Genomic DNA, 8,020 nt, shown 5'->3' on the forward strand with positions numbered 1-8,020 from the left:
ACACAGTGATCAGCGATGGCAATGTTTCACTGGTTAACTAACTAGATCTTGGATCTCAAGTGTCGTTTGTTGACCACAAGAAAGTGTCGATCGATGGTCCTATAGGGATATCGATCGATACACCTTTCACAAATATCGATCGATTGTCAGAAGACAATATCGATTGATGCTTCTAGTTAAGCCTTAGGCGTAATTTGATAATGCTCACTAGCTTTCTAGTTCAGCGGTAGCCTTTTTCCAGTTGTCTAGTATGACAGATTAGGTTCAGGACTGGATGATCAAGGATGCTTGACTCATGCAGATTCCTAGGTTTAATATTCTAGTTAGCTAATCTAGAACAAACATTAAGAACAACCAATCAATGAATACCACAACTTAGGAATCTATAGTTGGGGCTAATCCCTCGAACCTATTTAAACCCTGAATCTAACAGGTAAACTACTCACACATAGCTAAGCAATTCATGACACAAAATATAAATAAAAACTGCATAGAATATAATAGATGAATCAATGGAGTTCCAATCACAAATCTCTCTATGATCTTCTCTCCTAAAACTCTCTGCTGAAAATAAGAATACAAAGGTGGCCAAAAGCTCTCTTGCCTCCTAACACTTAGGCAAGTATATATCTATTAGATTAAAAACTCGTCAGGGGTAATCTTGTAATTTGGTGAAGTCTTGGGTTTAAAGTCGGCTGGAACCAAGTCGTGCTTCCACGTCTCGACATCAATCGATGGTACAGGATGTACATCTATCGATCATAATCTTCAATCGTCGAGGCTTCTCTTCTGTATCGATCGACGACACTGGATGTGCATCGATCGATTGTGTCTTCTTCGTAACGACCTCTAATGGTCAGCTCGGATGAATACTCATTTAAATTCCTAAATGCTCCATAATCATCACTTTACTCCTCATCTAAAGTCCTAATCACAAAAGCACATTATGCAATATCCTAGCTTAGCAACCAAATTCAACTAGTCTACAACTCAGCAAATATTGTCTGACATTCCCCTCTACTAACCTCATTTCTTTAGCATAAATATAAAAGTGCATGTTTTACCTTGGGAGTATCTATCACAGGATGCAAGGATTTCAGACAAATATCTGGAACTGCAGGTAAAAGTTAGTTCCTAATTTCTCTCTCTCTAATATCTCTCTTGAGTCAAAGTCTTTTTCCATTGCAGGATCAGTGACCAAGATTGGACAGGCTTCCATGAATCAAGTCTTAATGGTGGTTGTCACCAAGCCCTGTTCATTTCTTTTTGACCTATATCCAAGAATTTTTTGTGAAGCGAGCCTTGAAGAATGCTGCCTCCAAGTCCCGTTCGAATTCTTTATTTGGAATCTTTATGATGCAAGCCTTAATGGTTGTAGCCACCAAGTCATGTTCAGATTCCTCCTAACTAAATCCTAAATCCTATTTAAATAATAATTTTTGGATTTTTTTTTTATAACTAACTACTCTAGGGTCGAAATAGAGAGTGAAAATTGTGATAAATAAATCCCATGTATACCAAGCCCCAAGACAAGCGATTATGTCAGGTTTAGTAGCGCTTTGTTATAGTCATTTAGCTTGACTTTGGAGGTATTTGGCTAGTTGGTGGAAAAACAGCTACTTGTTGGGAAACAAGCATCCACTTCATCTTTGCTCATTATGGACCAAGCTGCAATGAAACTTCTTGTGGCCTCATCATTTCTGGTCCATCTCTCATCCATCTTTTGTACTGCATTTGAGATGTTCTGTAGCCTTTCTAGGATGTCTTCAATGCTGAACTGATACCAGCTTATCTTGCTGTAGGCGTATTCTGATAGCTCGTTCAATTGCTCCTGCATTGACTCCATGTGATTTTGTATCAGCTGCGCATTGTCTGCTATTGACGTGGTATCGATCGATGCGACCAAGTGTCTATCGATAGTGTCTGGTGCTTTAATGTCGATCGATTTGGAGTGTCCTCTGTCGATCGATGCTGATATCTGGTGTTGAGATGCGAGTTGCCTCTGGATGGCTTTGACTTCCTTTTGTAACCATTCTGCTTGGCTATCTAGTCCACTGAGTTTGACGTTGAATGGAAAATAGATGCCATCACATCGCTTCTCAAGTCGGTCCTCCAAGGTGTCTATAGCTGTGTAAAGCTTTGATGTGATCTGATCAACTTCTGCTGTTGTGTAGGGAAGATGTTCTGTAGGTTTCTTGCTGTCGAGCGATGTCCTTCGAAACCTATCGATTGATGTTGAACCTTCTTCCTGAAAATCGTGTTGATCATTAAGCTTACAAATGTCCTTCTGGACAATCATCATCTGTGTAGACAAGGTGTCCAAGTATCGCATGATAGGTGAGGTGAAACGGTCGTGCATATCCCCATAAGATTTTAACCTATCCTCCAATGCTGCGAACCTTGTGTCCATCGATGTGATGTTGCAGATATCGATCGTTGTGATGTTGCAGATATCGATCGATGTGGCTGGTTGTGGATCATTCATGCGAATGGTGTCCAGTTCTTGCTGTAGCAAATCAATTCTCGTGCTCAACCAGTCCACGTTGTTGTTGAGAGGGTTGTAAACGTCGTTAATCCTCTTGTTGATGTATGCGATCTCCCATTCATCCTTCTTCTCTGCCAAAATTTTCGGTTCTGCAGGAATCTGGGATGTCTGTGGCTTGACGTCGATCGATGTTGCTTTGTTAGTGTCGATCGATGGTGATGTCGTAGCTTCTTTCTCAAGGTTGTGCTGCATACTCTCAATCTCTGTCCTCATCTCTGCCATACATCTGAAAAGCTCATTGTAACCTCTGTCCAAAGGCTGATAATTGTCATCTACCAATGTCTTGAGTTCATCTCCTAGCTTTTCCTGAGCTCCACAAATATCAGTCACCATCTCATTTATCTCATCCTTGGTGTAGATCTCTGGTGTCAGATTTGTAGGTGTGAAGGAAGTGGCATGTGCTGGAAGACATATGTGACTCTCTCCAAATAGGGATGCTCTCTCCAGAATTTTTCTGATGTCATCCTTGGTAACGGGAATCATATCACCAGCTGCGCTTCTTGCATGTCCAGACTCATCTCTGTAGACACCATATTCGTCCTTATGTTCCCATCTGAACTTTCTGGCTCCATAACTGTCATAAGCGCGACGTCCACATTCGTATCGTCTATCGATCGATGGTGAAGATGCCTTATCGATCGACGTTTGTGTTACCCTGTCGAACAATTTAGACACAACCTCGTCGATCGATGTTTGGCCAACAGGTCTGCATGATTGGTGTGAACCAATTCCTGTTGTGGTGGCCCTTGAATGTTCGTCTGGAACAGCTGGATTGTTGTCTGGAATACTGCGTTGTTGCGCGAATAAGTTGTCTGGTCCATTGGCCACTTGAAGAATATCTGCTATGTCCTCTCTGGATACTTGTAGAATCCTTCCATCCATAGCTCTTGCATGGCCATCTTGGTCCCTGAAAATACCAAATTCATCAGGCAATAGAAAGTCGTAATCAATACTCATATTCTTCTTAGTAGATAAAGAAAGTTTAGGTTTAGAATGAGAATCGATCGATGTTGATACTGGTGTATCGATCGATGGTAGACGTTTGTCTGCTGAATTAGGGTTTTTGGATCGAATGCTCTTCCTGGGTGTTCCTTCTGATTGGTTTGTGGGAGCATTCATCTTTTCTGCTTCTGTTTCATGACAAGTAATATGGGGTGCAAAACTCCTTATATAGGTATTGGTAAACCTATTTGGAATTGGAATATTCCCTTTTTCCTTTTCTGAGGCGGCGGCTTTAATATCGATCGATGTACAAGGTGTGGTATCGATCGATGCAGAAGATCATTTTTCTGGATGAGGGTGGGTATCGACCGATGCTGAGTAGACGTTGTCGATCGATGGTGTAGGCGTGTTGTTGAAGGAATGGGTTGAATATCTTTCATCCTGCATAGCAATCTCTGTAGCTCTTTCCTTCCAGTAATCCTCATCGTACTCCTCAGTAGGATCCTCATTGGATGAAAGAATCACAGTCTCCAGTGCAAAACTTTCATGGAATCCACTATCTGCCCAACTGCCTATGGAATAGCCATCTCGTCCGTTCTTGTTGGGTTGTTGAAAGGCAAAGTCTGGATAGTACTGATCTGGTAATGTGGAGTGGTCTACCGGTTGCATCCCGTCGAGCGACGTGGGATAGCGTTCATCGGTCATCGTTGACTCATTGGAATCGATCGATGTGATAGTGTGAGTGTCGATCGATTCCGAGTACTCGGTTTCGTACTCTGCTCCACAATGGCATGCTGCAATGTAGCCAAGATCATTTCCAAGCTCCATGACGTTGTCCTGTTGTCTCACAACTCGAACTAGGTCATAGTGGACGTCTGGATCTATCAGTGTCAGACACAGTCTGTTGGTGTTCATGCCACATACAGCTCTTACTGTAGCTAGGAAAGCTCTTCCAAGCAGAAGTGAAGAGTTCCAGTTAAGCTTGATGTCCATGACATGAAAATCTACTGGGACAAGGGCATTACCAATCTGTACCTCAAGGTCTCTTATGATGCCTCCTGAGCTCCTTTCTGAAAGATCCACGAAGGTGAAAGATTCTGATGAGGGTTCTATTTTCAGACCCAGCTGGTCTGCCATAACCTTAGGTAGAATACTGACTGATGCTCCTGTGTTACAAAGTGCATGGGAAAATTCAATACCTTTTACCATACATGGTATTGCAAACTTCCCAGGATCACTCTTCTTCTTCAATGTGATCCTTAGTTTCATCCTTTCCCTGATGTAATGAAACATTCTCCTAATGTCCTCCTCAGTCTCCCTGAAGAACATCCACATCCGGTGTGTGTAATAAACTTCATCAAATTGTTTCTCCACTGGGATTCTGAGGACTCTCTTAGTGAAACCATCCATCTCCTTCTCATTAGCTTCCCTCTTAAGGTGTTTAGGAATCTTCTCCTTCCTTTTCCTAAACACTCTTCCCTCAGTTGCCTCATCAACTTGCATAGGCTCTAGTGTAGTGTCTGAAGGGTTGGTTGTAGGTTCTGGTGGGTGTGCTAAAGATTTAGCTGGTGGTCTGAGTGTGTTGATTCGGTTACTATCAATAGATGGTAATCGCACTCGGTAGGTGAGAGGTGCCCGTCGATCGATGGGAGGTGAGGGGGGTCGATCGATATCGGTCTCTCTTTGTCGATCGATGGCTGGCTCGTGCGGTCGATCGATTTTGACGTAGAAAGGGGAGGGTGGGTGAGGATGTTTTTCTGCGAATTCCTCATGAGTTATGATTTGACCTGCACTACACTCCGCAGTCGATTCAGTAGATGACGTCGATCGATTTCTAGAGTAATCCATCGATCGATCTTCATCCTGGTCTGTCGATCGATGTGCATCCATTGACATCGGTCGACACCAATGTGATCTGCCGAAGCTCATGGAGCTTTCAACTTTGAAATCTCCTTCTCCAAGCTTCTCATGCTTGACCACTTGCCAGAAACCATCATCTAGGATGTCATTCACGTGGTGTTTTGCTTTCTCAACTCCTACCTCTCTAGCCAAGGCTTCTTGCCTCTTTACAGTGTCTCCAGTCTGAACCACTTGCATTTCAAGCTTCCTTACTTGAGTCCCTAAGGTCTCAATCCTTGTGTTCAGACTGTTGTAGGCTGAATCTATCTTTCCATTGAAATCCACAGTGAGTTGTTGCTGTCCTTCCAGAACTCTATCAAGCATTGCTTCAATCTTGCTTTCTTGAGTCTGTGGTGGTGGATTCTGGTAGTATGAGTTTCCATAGCCTCTGCTGTTGTTGCTGAAAGGTTTCTGGAACTGTGAACTCTGGTTACTCCTCTATTGCCATAGAATTTTCTGTTTCCACCCTGGTTTCCAGACCTCTGAAATCTAGTGCCTCCAATGTAGTTCACATCTTCTTCTCCTTCCATGTCTACAGCTACTTCTCTTTCAGCTGAGCAGGCCTGCTTCCTAAGAAGCTCATGAACTACATCTAACTTTGCTCTAACTTCGTCCATCTGCTCCTTTCCTAGGGATGCAACAGACTTCTTCATCTCAAAGTCAGTGTTCTTGGTGCTGCTGTTGTTTGCTAGATTTTCTATCAGTCTCATAGCCTCCACCGGATTCCTGGTGTTGAATTTTCCCTCGCTAGCTGTATCAAGAGTCATCTGATACCTCAAGACGATACCTCTGAAGAAAGTGCTCAGCAGTTGTACTTCATTGAATCCGTGGTGTGGACAGTCTCGCTGGAAGAACTTGAATCTGTTCCACGCATCTTTAAAAGACTCTCCCGTCTCCTGCGCGAATGTAGCAATTTTGCTCCTCAAGTCTTCAGCGCGTGCCTCATCAAAGAAGTTTCGCCAGAAAGCATTCTTGATGTCGGCCCAGGATGTTAGAGATCTTGTGGGTAGCTGCTTAATCCAGTGCATCGCTTCTCCAGTCAGAGTATACTTGAAGAGCTTGCACAATAGGTAGTCCTCAGGGACTCCATCCAAACGAATAGCAGCGATAAGATCTTCGAACCTCTCCAGATGGTCCATAGGATGCTCGTGCGGTAACCCAGAGTAGGGTATCTGCGACACGAGTGTGTAGTACTGAGGCTTCAGCCCGAAATTCTCCTTCTGAATCTCTGGAAGTCGAATAGCTGATCTGTTGGCGTAGTACTCGTGTGGACGATTGTAGTCAGCCAGTGCCTTTGGTGAAGCAGCCTTTTCTACAGGTTGAGCAGCTCCTGTAGCATCAGCATCAGGGATTACAGTCCCCTGAGCGTCTAGTTTCTGACATGTTGTATTACGCAGATGATCATCCTGGTCATACAGGTTTTCATTCTCATCCTGTCTGAGAATAACAATCGCAACTATGTTTCGCGACTGAGGATCAATCGACGTACGCGGTGTAGAATCGGTCGATGTCGAACGATGTATATCGGTCGACGATGAAGGTCGGGTGTCGGTCGATGGGTGGGTGCGAGAGTCAGTCGACGTGAAAGCTGCTGCGTCGAGCGATGTGGAACGTTGATCTTTGCGGATCGTGCATTCCAAGTGAGCAGGATATTCTGAGAATAGCAGGTGTTTTTCTTTGTTGCTTCTGGTACTGCTGGGCATGCACCTGAAAAGACAAGAAAAAAAAAATTGTGTCAGAATGGGGGTAAATAAAAAGAAAAGAATTAATAACACTAAATCTAATGGCGATCAAAGCTCCCCGGCAACGGCGCCAGATTTGATACCACTCAAATTACCTTAAAAAGTGAGTTACTCTCTCAAATAAGAGGTTCAATTGTAGTACTTAGTGATCAAATCCACAAGGAGCTAGAGAGCCTATTAAATCTAGTAATTTATTAATTCTAAGTGTTTGTTTGTTTTAAGGTTTAAAATGTAAATAGCAATCCTAATTGAGCAAGTTTATTGCTCGACTAACAAGATGATTTGGGGTGTAACTTATTGGAAAGTATTAGATGCAGGGTTTCTATTCAGGTGTTGGAGATTATAATCCTATAGATGCCTATCAATTGCATGCAAGATATATTAGAGCTCAACCCCTTAGACACAGTGATCAGCGATGGCAATGTTTCACTGGTTAACTAACTAGATCTTGGATCTCAACTGTCGTTTGTTGACCACAAGAAAGTGTCGATCGATGGTCGTATAGGGATATCGATCGATACACCTTTCACAAATATCGATCGATTGTCAGAAGAAAATATCGATCGATACTTCTAGTTAAGCCTTAGGCGTAAGTTGGTAATGCTCACTAGCTTTCTAGTTCAGCGGTAGCCTTTTTCCAGTTGTCTAGTATGACAGATTAGGTTCAGGACCGGATGATCAAGGATTCTTTACTCATGCAGATTCCTAGGTTCAATATTCTAGTTAGCTAATCTAGAACAAGCATTAAGAACAATCAATCAATGAATACCACAACTTAGCAATCTATAGTTGAGGCTAATCCCTCTAACCTATTTAAACCCTGAATCTAACAGGTAAACTACTCAGACATAGCTAAGCAATTCAAGACACAAAATATAAATAAAAACTGCAT

The sequence above is a fragment of the Brassica napus genome, chromosome C2, assembly GCF_020379485.1.
Source record: "Brassica napus cultivar Da-Ae chromosome C2, Da-Ae, whole genome shotgun sequence".
Taxonomy (NCBI): Eukaryota; Viridiplantae; Streptophyta; class Magnoliopsida; order Brassicales; family Brassicaceae; genus Brassica; species Brassica napus.